This window comes from Ovis aries, chromosome 16 (genome assembly GCF_016772045.2).
Source record: "Ovis aries strain OAR_USU_Benz2616 breed Rambouillet chromosome 16, ARS-UI_Ramb_v3.0, whole genome shotgun sequence".
Classification (NCBI taxonomy): domain Eukaryota; kingdom Metazoa; phylum Chordata; class Mammalia; order Artiodactyla; family Bovidae; genus Ovis; species Ovis aries.
Window position 1 is genome coordinate 24,513,958 of NC_056069.1, and position 11,058 is coordinate 24,525,015.

Consider the following 11,058-nt stretch of genomic DNA (forward strand, 5'->3'; position numbering starts at 1 on the left):
CAATCTTTCCCAGCATCAGGGTCTTTTCAAATGAGTTGGCTCTTCATATCCGGTGGTCAAAGTATCAGAGCTTCAGCTTCAGCACATTGTTTAACCTACCCACTTTGTGATGCTTTGTTCTGGCAGACCTAGGCAGATGATCACAGTGTCCCAACAGCCTCCTAGGCAGCTCTAAGTCTGTGGAGCCTGGAGCCTAAAGGAGGGAGTGAGGATTAAGGAGGAGACAGGGTCCACTCTCCTTTTTTTCAACCGTTGTAACTCTTTATCAATATTAGTTATTGAACTTCCAAGAAGAGTTTTGTTTCTACTAAAAATTTTTAGTAAAAAAAGAAGTTTGGAAACTACTGCTCCAGTGTAAGAGACCCTGTCCTTACCCAGCCCATGAGTCCTTCACTGTTTTTCCCTCCCAGGCTCTCTGGGTGCTTTTACTCCCAACAGCCTGAAACTGGATCATTGGTTGAGGGCAGCCCTCAAGTTAATGCCAGGGTTTTCTTTGCCTGCACATAGAAAATTGGAACAAGAGTGGCCTGCAGTCAGTGACTGAGCTATGGGGGTATAAATACTGCAGCTGCCTCATGCTTGATCAGGACAGCTCTGAGGTGGGGCCTGCACTGTCTCCAGAGCTTCCCTGTGGGACTTGGCCTACACCTCACCCTTCTAGGCCTTTTACCTTTTTATCTGCTTCTTTCCCTTCTTTCTTAGAGGAAAAGAAAAGGTGGCCAAAGTATTAGAGCTTCAGCTTCAGCATCATTCCTTCCAATGAATATTCAGGAATGATTTTCTTTAACTGACTGGTTTGATCTCCTTGCTGTCCAAAAGACTCTCAAGAGTCTTCTCCAGCACCCACAGTTCAAAAGCATCAATTCTTCAGCACACAGCCTTTTTTATTGTCCAACTCTCACATCCATACATGACTATTGGAAAAACCATAGCTTTGACTAGATGGGCCTTTGTTGGCAAAGTAATGTCTTTGCTTGCTATTTTTATTTATTTATTTTTTTCATTTAAGACAGGGAATACTTTATTCAAACCCATCAGAGAAATGGACAGCTTGGGTCTGTAACAAAGCATCATGTTTTAAAGCATAGGTCAGTAATTGTATATGAGCGTATACACTGCAATATACAAATGAATTGATCAGACCACAACTTTTCAATGTTTGAAACAGAATAAGCTTCCCTGTAAAAGCAGCACCTTCATGACATTTTAACTTTAGTATTCCTCTCCTTCTTCCTCGCCCTCTCCTTCCACAGAATCCACACCAACCTCCTCATAATCCTTCTCAAGGGCAGCCATGTCCTCACGGGCCTCAGAAAACTCTCCTTCCTCCATGCCCTCACCCATGTACCAGTGAACAAAGGCATGCTTGGCATACATCAGGTCAAACCTGTGGTCCAGACGAGCCCAGGCCTCAGCGATGGCTGTTGTATTGCTCAGCATGCACACAGCTCGCTGTACTTTGGCCAGGCCTCCACCAGGTACCACAGTGGGAGGCTGGTAATTAATGCCAACCTTGAAGCCAGTGGGGCACCAGTCCACAAACTGGATGGTGCGCTTGGTCTTGATGGTGGCAATGGCAGCACTGACATCTTTGGGAACCACATCACCACAGTACAACAGGCAGAAGACCATGTATTCACCATGGCGAGGGTCACATTTCACCATCTGGTTGGCTGGCTCAAAGCAAGCGTTGGTGATCTCTGCTACAGAAAGAAAGCTGTTCATGGTAGGCTTTCTCAGCAGAGATGACAGGGGCGTATGTGGCCAGAGGGAAGTGGATGCAGGGATAGGGCACCAGGTTGGTCTGGAACTCTGTAAGATCCCCATTCAGGGTGCCATCAAACCTCAGGGAAGCAGTGATGGAGGACACAATTTGACCTATCAGCCTATTCAGGTTAGTATATATCGGGCGCTCAATATCGAGGTTTCTACAGCAGATGTCATGGATGGCCTCATTGCCTACCGTGAAGGCACAATCAGAGTGCTCCAGGGTGGTGTGGGTGGTGAGGATGGAGTTGTAGGGCTCAACGACAGTTGTGGAAACCTGGGGAGCTGGATAAATGGAGAACTCCATCTTGGACTTCTTGCCGTAGTCGACAGAGAGGCGTTCCATCAGCAGGGAGGTGAACCCAGAACCAGTTCCCCCACCAAAGCTGTGGAAAACCAAGAAGCCCTGAAGACCTGTGCACTGGTCAGCCAGTTTCCGAATTTGGTCCAAGACGAGGTCAATGATCTCCTTGCCAATGGTGTAGTGACCTTGAGCATAGTTACGGGCAGCATCTTCTTTGCCTGTGATGAGCTGTTCAGGGTGGAAGAGCTGGTGGTAGGTGCCAGTGTGAACCACATCAATGACTGTGGGTTCCAGGTCTACAAACACTGCCCTGGGCACATGCTTGCCAGCCCCTGTCTCACTGAAGAAGGTGTTGAAGGAGTTGTCTCCTCCCCCAATAGTCTTGTCACTTGGCATCTGGCCATCGGGCTGAATGCCGTGTTCCAGGCAGTAGAGCTCCCAGCAGGCATTGCCGATCTGGACACCAGCCTGGCCAGTGTGGATGGAGATGCACTCATGCATAATTGCTGTTTTGCGGTTGCTGAGCAGATGGCGGAGAGAAGAGGTTGTTACTTCTTACAGCGTGACTCTTAGGTGGTTGATGTAAAAGAACTTGCCGTGTCTTTGCTTTTTAATATGCTGTCTAGGTTTGTCATTGCTTTTCTCCTAAGGAGCAACCATCTTTTAATTTCATGGCTGTATTCATGGTCCACAGTAATTTTGGAGCCCAAGAAAATGAAGTCTGTCATTGTTTCCATTGTTTCCCCATCTATTTGCCATGAAGTGATGGGACAGGATGCCATGATCTTCATTTTTTGAATGTTGAACTTTAAGCCCAGCTTTTTCACTCTTCTCTTTAACCTTCTTCAGAAGCTCTCTAATTCCTCTTCACTTTCTGACATGGGTGGTGTCATCTGCATATCTGAGGTTATTTTTTTTTTTATAATTTTAAAATCTTTAATTCTTACATATTTCTCCCAGCAATCTTGATTCCAGCTTATGTTCATCCAGCTTGACATTTTGCATGATGTACTCTTCATATACGTTAAATAAACAGGATGACAATATATAGCTTTGATCCACTCCTTTCCCAATTTTGAACCAGTCCATTGTTCCATGTCTGATTCTGATTGTTGTTTCTTGACCTGCATAGAGGTTTCTCAGGAGGCAGGGATGTAGTCTGATATTCCCATCTCTTGAAGCATTTCCCACAGTTTGTTGTGATCTACACAGTCAAATTCTTTTTATAATTTTGAAATGTAGTTTCATGGTTTTTGAGTCTAGTAATAAAAATAGGGACTAATTTTAATTGTCCTTTTAATTTCATTTTTCAGCAATTTATTTCTTATTGTATTTTGTAAAAAACTGACTTTCTCTTTTGCTTTTGTTTAGTCACCAAATCGTGTCTGACTCTTTGCGACCCCATAAACTGCAGCACACCAGGGTTCCCTGTCCTTAACTATCTCCATGAGCTTGCTCAAACTCATATCCATTCAATCAGTGATGCCATCCAACCATCTCTTTCTCTGTTGCCTCCTTCTTCTCTTTCCCTCAATCTTTCCCAGCATCAGGGTCTTTTCCAATGAGCCAGTTCTTCGTTCTTCACATCAGTTGGCAAAGTGTTGGAGCTTCAGCTTCAACATCTGTCCTACCAATGAATATTCAGAGTTGATTTCCTCTAGGATTGATAGGTTTGATCTCCTTGCAGTCCATGGGACTCTTAATAGTCTGCTCAAATACCACAGTTCAAAAGCATCAATTCTTTTGCGCTCAGTCTTTCTTATAGTCCAACTCTCACATTAGTACACGACTACTGGAAAAACCATAGCTTTGACTATATGAACCTTTGTTGGCAAAGTAATGTCGCTGCTTTTTAATATGCTGTCCAAGTTGGTCATAGCTTTTCTTACAAGGAGCAAGTGTCTTTTAATTTCATGCCTGCAGTCACAGTCCACAGTGATTTTGGAGTCCAAGAAAGTGAAATCCGTCACTGTTTCCCTTTTTCCCCATCTATTTGCCATGCAATGATGGAACTGGATGCCATGATCTTAGTTTTTTGAATGTTGAGTTTTAAGCCAGCTTTTTTACTCTCCTCTTTCACCTTCATCAAGAAGCTTTTTAGTTCCTCTTCACTTTCTGCCATTAATGTGGTATCATCTAGATATCTGAGGTTGTTAATATTTCTCCTAGCAATCCTTATTCCAGCTTGAGCTTCATCCAGCCCAGCATTTCACATGATGTACTCTGCATATAACTTAAATAAGCAGGGTGACAATATACAGCTTTGACGTACTCCTTTACCAATTTGGAACCAGTCCATTATTCCACGTCCGGTTTTAATTGTTGCTTCTTGTTTTGCATACAGGTTTCTAGGAGCCAGGTAAGGTGGTTTGATATTTGTATCTCTTTGAGAATATTCCACAGTTTGTTGTGATCCACACAGTCAAAGGCTTTAACATAATCAGTGAAGCAGAAGTAGATCTCTTTTTTAATTCCCTTGCTTTTTCTATGGAGAAAGCAATGGCAACCCACTCCAGAACTCTTGCCTGGAAAATCCCATGGATGGAGGAGCCTGTTAGGCTGCAGTTCACGGGGTTGCTAAGAGTCACACACGACTGAGCAACTTCACTTTCACTTTTCACATTCACGCAGTGGAGAAGGAAGTGGCAACCCACTCCAGTGTTCTTGCTTGGAGAATCCCAGGGATGGCGGAGCCTGGTGGGCTGCCGTCTATGGGGTCACACAGAGTCAGACACGACTGAAGCAACTTAGCAGCAGCAGTAGCTTTTTCTATAATCCAACAGATGTTGGCAATTTGATCTCTGGTTCCTCTGCTTTTTGAAAATCCAGCTTGTACATCTGGAATTTCTCAGTTCAAATTCTGCTGAAGCCTAGCTTGAAGAATTTTGAGTATAATCTTGCTAGCATGTGAAATGAGTGCAATTGTAGGGTAATTTAAACATTCTTTGGCATTGCCTTTCTATTGGATTGGAATGAAAACTGATTTTTTTGACTCCTGTGGCCACTGCTGAGTTTTCCAAGTTTGCTGGTATATTGAGTGCAGCACTTTAACAGCATCATCATTTGGGATTTGAAATAGCTCAGTGGGAATTACATCACCTCTATTAGCTTTATTTGTAGTAATGCTTCCTAAGGCCCATTTGATTTCACACTCAGGATGTCTGGCTCTAGGTGAATGACCACACCTAAAATCATCCCCAGCATGAAGGCCTTGCTGAAAGTGAAAGAGGAGAGTGAAAGAGTTGGCTTCAAGCTCAACATTCAGAAAACAAAGATCATGGCATCTGGTCCCATCACTTCATGGGAAATAGATGGGGAAACAGTGGAAATAGTGTCAGACTTTATGTTTTGGGGCTCCAAAATCACTGCAGATGGTGATTGCAGCCATGAAATTAAAAGACGCTTACTCCTTGGAAGAAAAGTTATGACCAACCTAGATGGCATATTCAAAAGCAGAGACATTACTTTGCCAACTAAGGTCCGTCTAGTCAAGGCTATGGTTTTTCCTATGGTCATGTATGGATGTGAGAGTTGGACTGTGAAGAAGGCTGAGTGCCGAAGACTTGATGCTTTTGAACTGTGGTGTTGGAGAAGACTCTTGAGAGTCCCTTGGACTGCAAGGAGATCCAACCAGTCCATTCTGAAGGAGATCAACCCTGGGATTTCTTTGGAAGGGATGATGCTAAAGCTGAAGCTCCAGTACTTTGGCCACCTCATGCGAAGAGTTGACTCATTGGAAAAGACTCTGATGCTGGGAGGGATTGGGGGCAGGAGGAGAAGGGGACGACAGAGGATGAGATGGCTGGATGGCATCACAGACTCGATGGACGTGAGTCTGAGTGAACTCTGGGAGTTGGTGATGGACAGGGAGGCCTGGCGTGCTGCGATTCATGGGGTGGCAAAGAGTTGGACACGACTTAACGACTGAAATGAACTGAACTGAACTGACAGGCCCTCCACTCTGGCTTTTCTAGTGTTCCCTAAGTGGTGAGAGTGGGGAGCCTGGCCTACAGCTGCTCAGGACCTTCCTGGGCTGTGTGGGGGAGAGTTGAGTGGTGGGGGGAGTCGGGTCCTCAGACATGTCATCTTCCCCAAGGGCAAATCTTCACCGTTCCTCTTTCCAGTCATACCCCAGTGCCTTACCATTTCCACCTTCTCTCTTTCCCTTCACTAAACGATTTTCAAAGTTTATTTTAAATTTTTGTTCTCTTTCTTTGGTCAGTTTTTTTGAGAGTGCGTGCTCTCCACATATTTCACATGGCCTGCATTTTTATGAATCCAAGAATAAATGCATTTTTGGCCAACTACTAAGAAATATTTTTAGACACTAGGGCTATATTTTTGTCTTTTGCAGAGCATAATTTGAAGCAGATTCAGTTGCATGCAGAGCTCTTAATTCTGAACCCCATTTCAGATGTCCTACTGACATTCTACATCCCTTGAGAAATATGGTAACACTTTAATGAAAACCCATCTGTTATGAAGTATCTTAGTTTAGAGGGATGAACCATTCAAAGTACAAGGAGATGGGGTTTTGTTTGTTCCTTCAAACTGCTTTGTTCAGCTGCCATTTGACCTTTGCTTTGCCGAGAAGAGGGGATTTTGCTGTGGAGATGTTTAGCAAGCAACTAGAAGAGAGGATGGAGGGTGGTCAGTTCAGTTCAGTTCAGTCATTCAGTCGTGTCTGACTCTTTGCAGCCCCATGGACAGCACCATGCCAGGCTTCCCTGTCCATCAGCAATCCCAGAACTTACTCAAACTTATGTCCATAGAGTTGGTGATGCCATCCAACCATCTCATCCTCTGTCATCCCTTTCTCCTCCCACCTTCAATCTTTCCCAGCGTCAGGGTCTTTTCCAGTGAGTCAGTTCTTCACATCAGGTGGCCAAAGTATTGGAGTTTCAGCTTCAGCATCAGTCCTTCCAATGAATATTCAGGACTGGTTTCCTTTAGGATGGACTGGTTGGATCTCCTTGCAGTCCAAGGGACTCTCAAGAGTCCTCCAACACCACAGTTTAAAAGCATCAATTCTTTGGTGCTCAGCTTTCTTTATAGTCCAACTCTCACATCCATACATGACTAACGAAAAAATCGTAGCTTTGACTCTCACATCCATATGTGGAAAAAGCATAGCTTTGACTAGACAGACCTTGCTGGCAAAATAATGTCTCTGCTTTTTAATATGCTGTCTAGGTTGGTCATAGCTTTTCTTCCAAGGAGGGTGTTCAGAGTCGGGCTAAGTTTCAAAGCACAAAGAGACCAGGCGGATGGGAATTGGGAGGCAGATGAGACCTTGCCCAGACTAATCACTGTTGTTGCCCACCACGACCCCCCCACCCCACCCCCGCACCACTCCAAGTGCCACGATGGAGCAAGAACAGGTCCAGGAGAATTTGTATGATAGAGAAGCCTACCACTCTGTCTCAATAATGGAATCTCCCACTTGTCAACAGATTTGGAAATAGCCGCTGTCATCATCTAGTACAAATTATATAGCTGTGCTCAAAGGCTCCATTTGGTTCTAACCTGGCTTTCTATAATTATCATCTAACTAGATGTCAAGAAGTTCTTTGAACAAGTGGATGAATGAATGGAATTGAGACCCAGCAAAGGTTAAGCACCTTGTCCAAGATGACAGAGTTCAAAATATATCAGACTTATCTCCATACAGTCCAGCAGGCCTGCTGTCGGTACCAACGAAGAAGCATGCTCTTGTTGTGAACCAGACTTGGCACTGGTTTTCTCCTGGCTAGCTAAGGGTTAAACAAAATGTCCCAGGTGGATTTAACTGGCTCTAGAAGCAAGAATTCTATGCATTTTAAAGCAAGAAGTCCTGGATCCCAACAGCTGGAAAGTTTCTTGTGGCTGGAAGGGCTAAATCTGAGTGAACATTCTGTACTAACTTATTTCACCTTAGAAAGTAGAAGCTAGGTTATGGACGGTTGGCCATAGTTGAAATTCTTTCAATTCTACTATGATCAGAGCTAAGAGGGCATATTTACCATTTTCCCAGTAAAATAAAGAGCAAAGTTTGCCCCCCTGCCCCGTCACCAATAATCTTCCAAATGTTGCAGATTTAAGCGTCTATTAGAATCAAAATTAAGGCAATAGCAACAGCATTCTGTGGCTAAAAGCTCATCTTACTTTCTCTGAAAACATCATTCAGAGTTTGGGAATAACTCCAGAGAGAATAAATGACATGTAGCTGGGCTGCTCGTCTGTCAGTATCTGACTGGGGAAAAGACTAGCCTGGAAAAGAGACCATGATCTTCGCCTCACAGATGGGCAGTGGGAACAATGAACAAAAGCTGTGATGTAGCACAACACGCCCGGCTGCTGTCAGAAGACTTGATGGGGCAGGTGATGTGCCTGCTCGAGCTTTGTTTTCTTCACATGAGAATGATCGTCACAATACTTCTCACAGAGCTGCTGTGATGAGGGTTATTAGGAGAAGGCATTTGGCTGGGCTAAGTTGCTTCAGTCGTGTCTGATTCTGTGTGATCCTGTGCACTGTAGCCTGCCAGGCTCTTCTGTCCACCGGGATTCTCCAGGCCAGAATACTCGAGTGAGTTGCCATGCCCTCCTCCAGGGGATCTTCCCGACTCAGGGATCAAGTCTCCTATGTCTCCTGCATTGGCAGGTGGGTTCTTTAACTCTGGCACCACCTGAGAAGCCCTATTAGGAGAATAGTTTTATGTTAATAATAACAGCTAAAATTTTTCTGTGTGTGCGCTCAATCATGTGTGACTCTTTGCAACCCCTTGGACTGTAGCCCACCAGGCTTCTCTGTCCATGGGATTCTCCAGGCAAGAACACTGGAGTGGGTTGCCACACCCTCCTCCAGAGGCCCAGGGATCGAACCTCTGTCTCCTGTGTCTCTTACATTGCAGGTGGATTCTTTACCCACTGAACCATCTGAGAAGTCCACTAGCACTTACTATATGCTAAGGCATTTTTCTGAGTATTTTTTTTTAATACTGACTTATCTCAGAAGCAACTTGGGCAAATTATCCTTTATCCTCTCAGCTTTTATTCTTTGTTAAGAATAAGCCTCTGGAAATTAATTTTACTTACCTCAGAATTGCTGCAAAGATTAAATAAGTCAATCTAGGAACATACTTATGTCAGGTGTACAACTCATGGTAAGTCCTCAAAGAGTGTTAGCTATTCGGATCTATTATGTTATACAGCCTAGTGGTAATTAACAATATAATATTGAGTTCCCATGAATATTGCCTGCAGGAGGAGGGAGAAGAAATGGACAGTTAGGATTTTGATGACTGTGGGAAGTTTCCATTTTGTCCCTCCATATAGACTCTCCCCCTTGCTCTGTTCCCAGGGAGGCTGAGATATATGGGCTACATCAAGAGGTTCCCTCACCCTCTGACTTCTGGTTAGCTCTGCTGATGCAGAGCCTGAGCAAAGAAGGAGGAGGGTGGGAGGAGAGTGAGGTCAAGGCATTCATTCCATGCTTCTTTCCTGTGGGGTTCCTGTGGGCCATCTGGCTGCAATCCTTGCTATGACCCTCTTCACACAGCTTTTTCTCTGGGGCTCTACATAGGACTTCCGCCCTTAGCCCCTTCAGGCCAAAGGATGGTAAGTGCCCTTTGTAGCTAGCTGAGAGCACTTCACTGTCACTCGTGGTTTCCCTGTATCCTGCTCACACTTTGGAAACAGTCCCCTTATCACACTCTTCTTGAATTGCCCAAGCAAGGCCCATATAGTCTCCCTGGGTACTGTCTCTTGCGTTCACGCCTTTCCTGTGCTAACATCCAATACAGGTAGCAAACACTTACTTCAGAGGAACAAGTTCAATCATTTCCAAATTGGTCCCCCTGGTGTGTTTCTTTTACACATCTGTACTTCTTCTACTCCCTTCCCATCTCACTCACATGGGAGGATTGTGACCCTGTTCAGATTTTTCTACGCAAGGCAATGGAAGGACAGCTTGAGGACTCTGGAGTGTGGGTAAAAGGGTGTTGGATGAATTGGGGCTAAACAGTTTAAGAATGAGGCCAGGAAGGTGCTAGTAGACGGGAAGAAGATTAAAGAGCTCCAGGGACTAATGATCTGCATGAGGCTGAAGTTCAGGTGATCAGGGAGTGAAGAGAAGGGATAGCTGAAAATATAAGAAGTTCTGTCTGAGGGTGAGATAGTAGGTTAACAGGGTTAGAACAATTATAAGAGATGATAAGAGCCAAAATGTGTGGTGGGATTAGGTGGGCTAAGTGGAACAAATGTGTCAGCCACTGTATTTGAGGAGTTTCAGGAAATGCAAGGCAAGGTGAAGGGTGAGTTGCCCATGTGGTCACTTGAAATCAACAAGGATGGAGTCACTAGCACCAGACTGGTGCTGGAAGGACAATGAGCTGGGCGCTGAAGATGTCAGTGAAACCTGGGAGTGAACCAAGAGGTTAATAGATGCCAGCAATAGAAGGGACAGCTATGTGGCACAACATCTCAAAGGAGTAACTCCAGGGCATTTGTGACATTTGTGAATGTCAGTGCCTCTAGGCCCTAAGGAAGATTTATGGGAGAATAAACAACCTCCTGTGCAACTTGACTCATAGCAGAAAATAGATGGCACACTTACTAATATTTTGGGTGAAACATTTTAGGACAGTGGGAAATTGGAGTAAGAGATGAAGGACTCCCGCTTGGAGAGGAAAGAGATCATGACAAACATGTTTATTTAAATGTTGACCTAAATCTCTAAAAATCTCAAAAATTCTTTCCCATAATTTTACCTTCCCAATAGAAATGTTTTCATACTCATTTTTTAGCATTTGTGTAATATGTTCTTCCTTTAAATACTGTAGTTTTGCAAGAATTTCCTGGTTTAACAATAAATAAGTCCCGCAAAGTTACACAATCCATTTCTCATAGTTTGCTTGAAAAATGAGAAGAAAAAGAACAAAAGATCTAGGATATGAGATTAGTTTCCACTTGATTTACTGTAAAATACAATTTGCCATTTCATTTGGTGT

The 11,058-nt window shown here is 44.1% G+C and overlaps 1 pseudogene; it reads right to left on the minus strand.

Moving 5' to 3' along the window:
• Positions 1–1,003: 1,003 nt before the first annotated feature.
• On the minus strand, positions 1,004–2,615 carry LOC101118133 (tubulin alpha-1A chain-like; annotated as a pseudogene).
• Between the last annotated feature and the right edge of the window lie 8,443 nt (positions 2,616–11,058).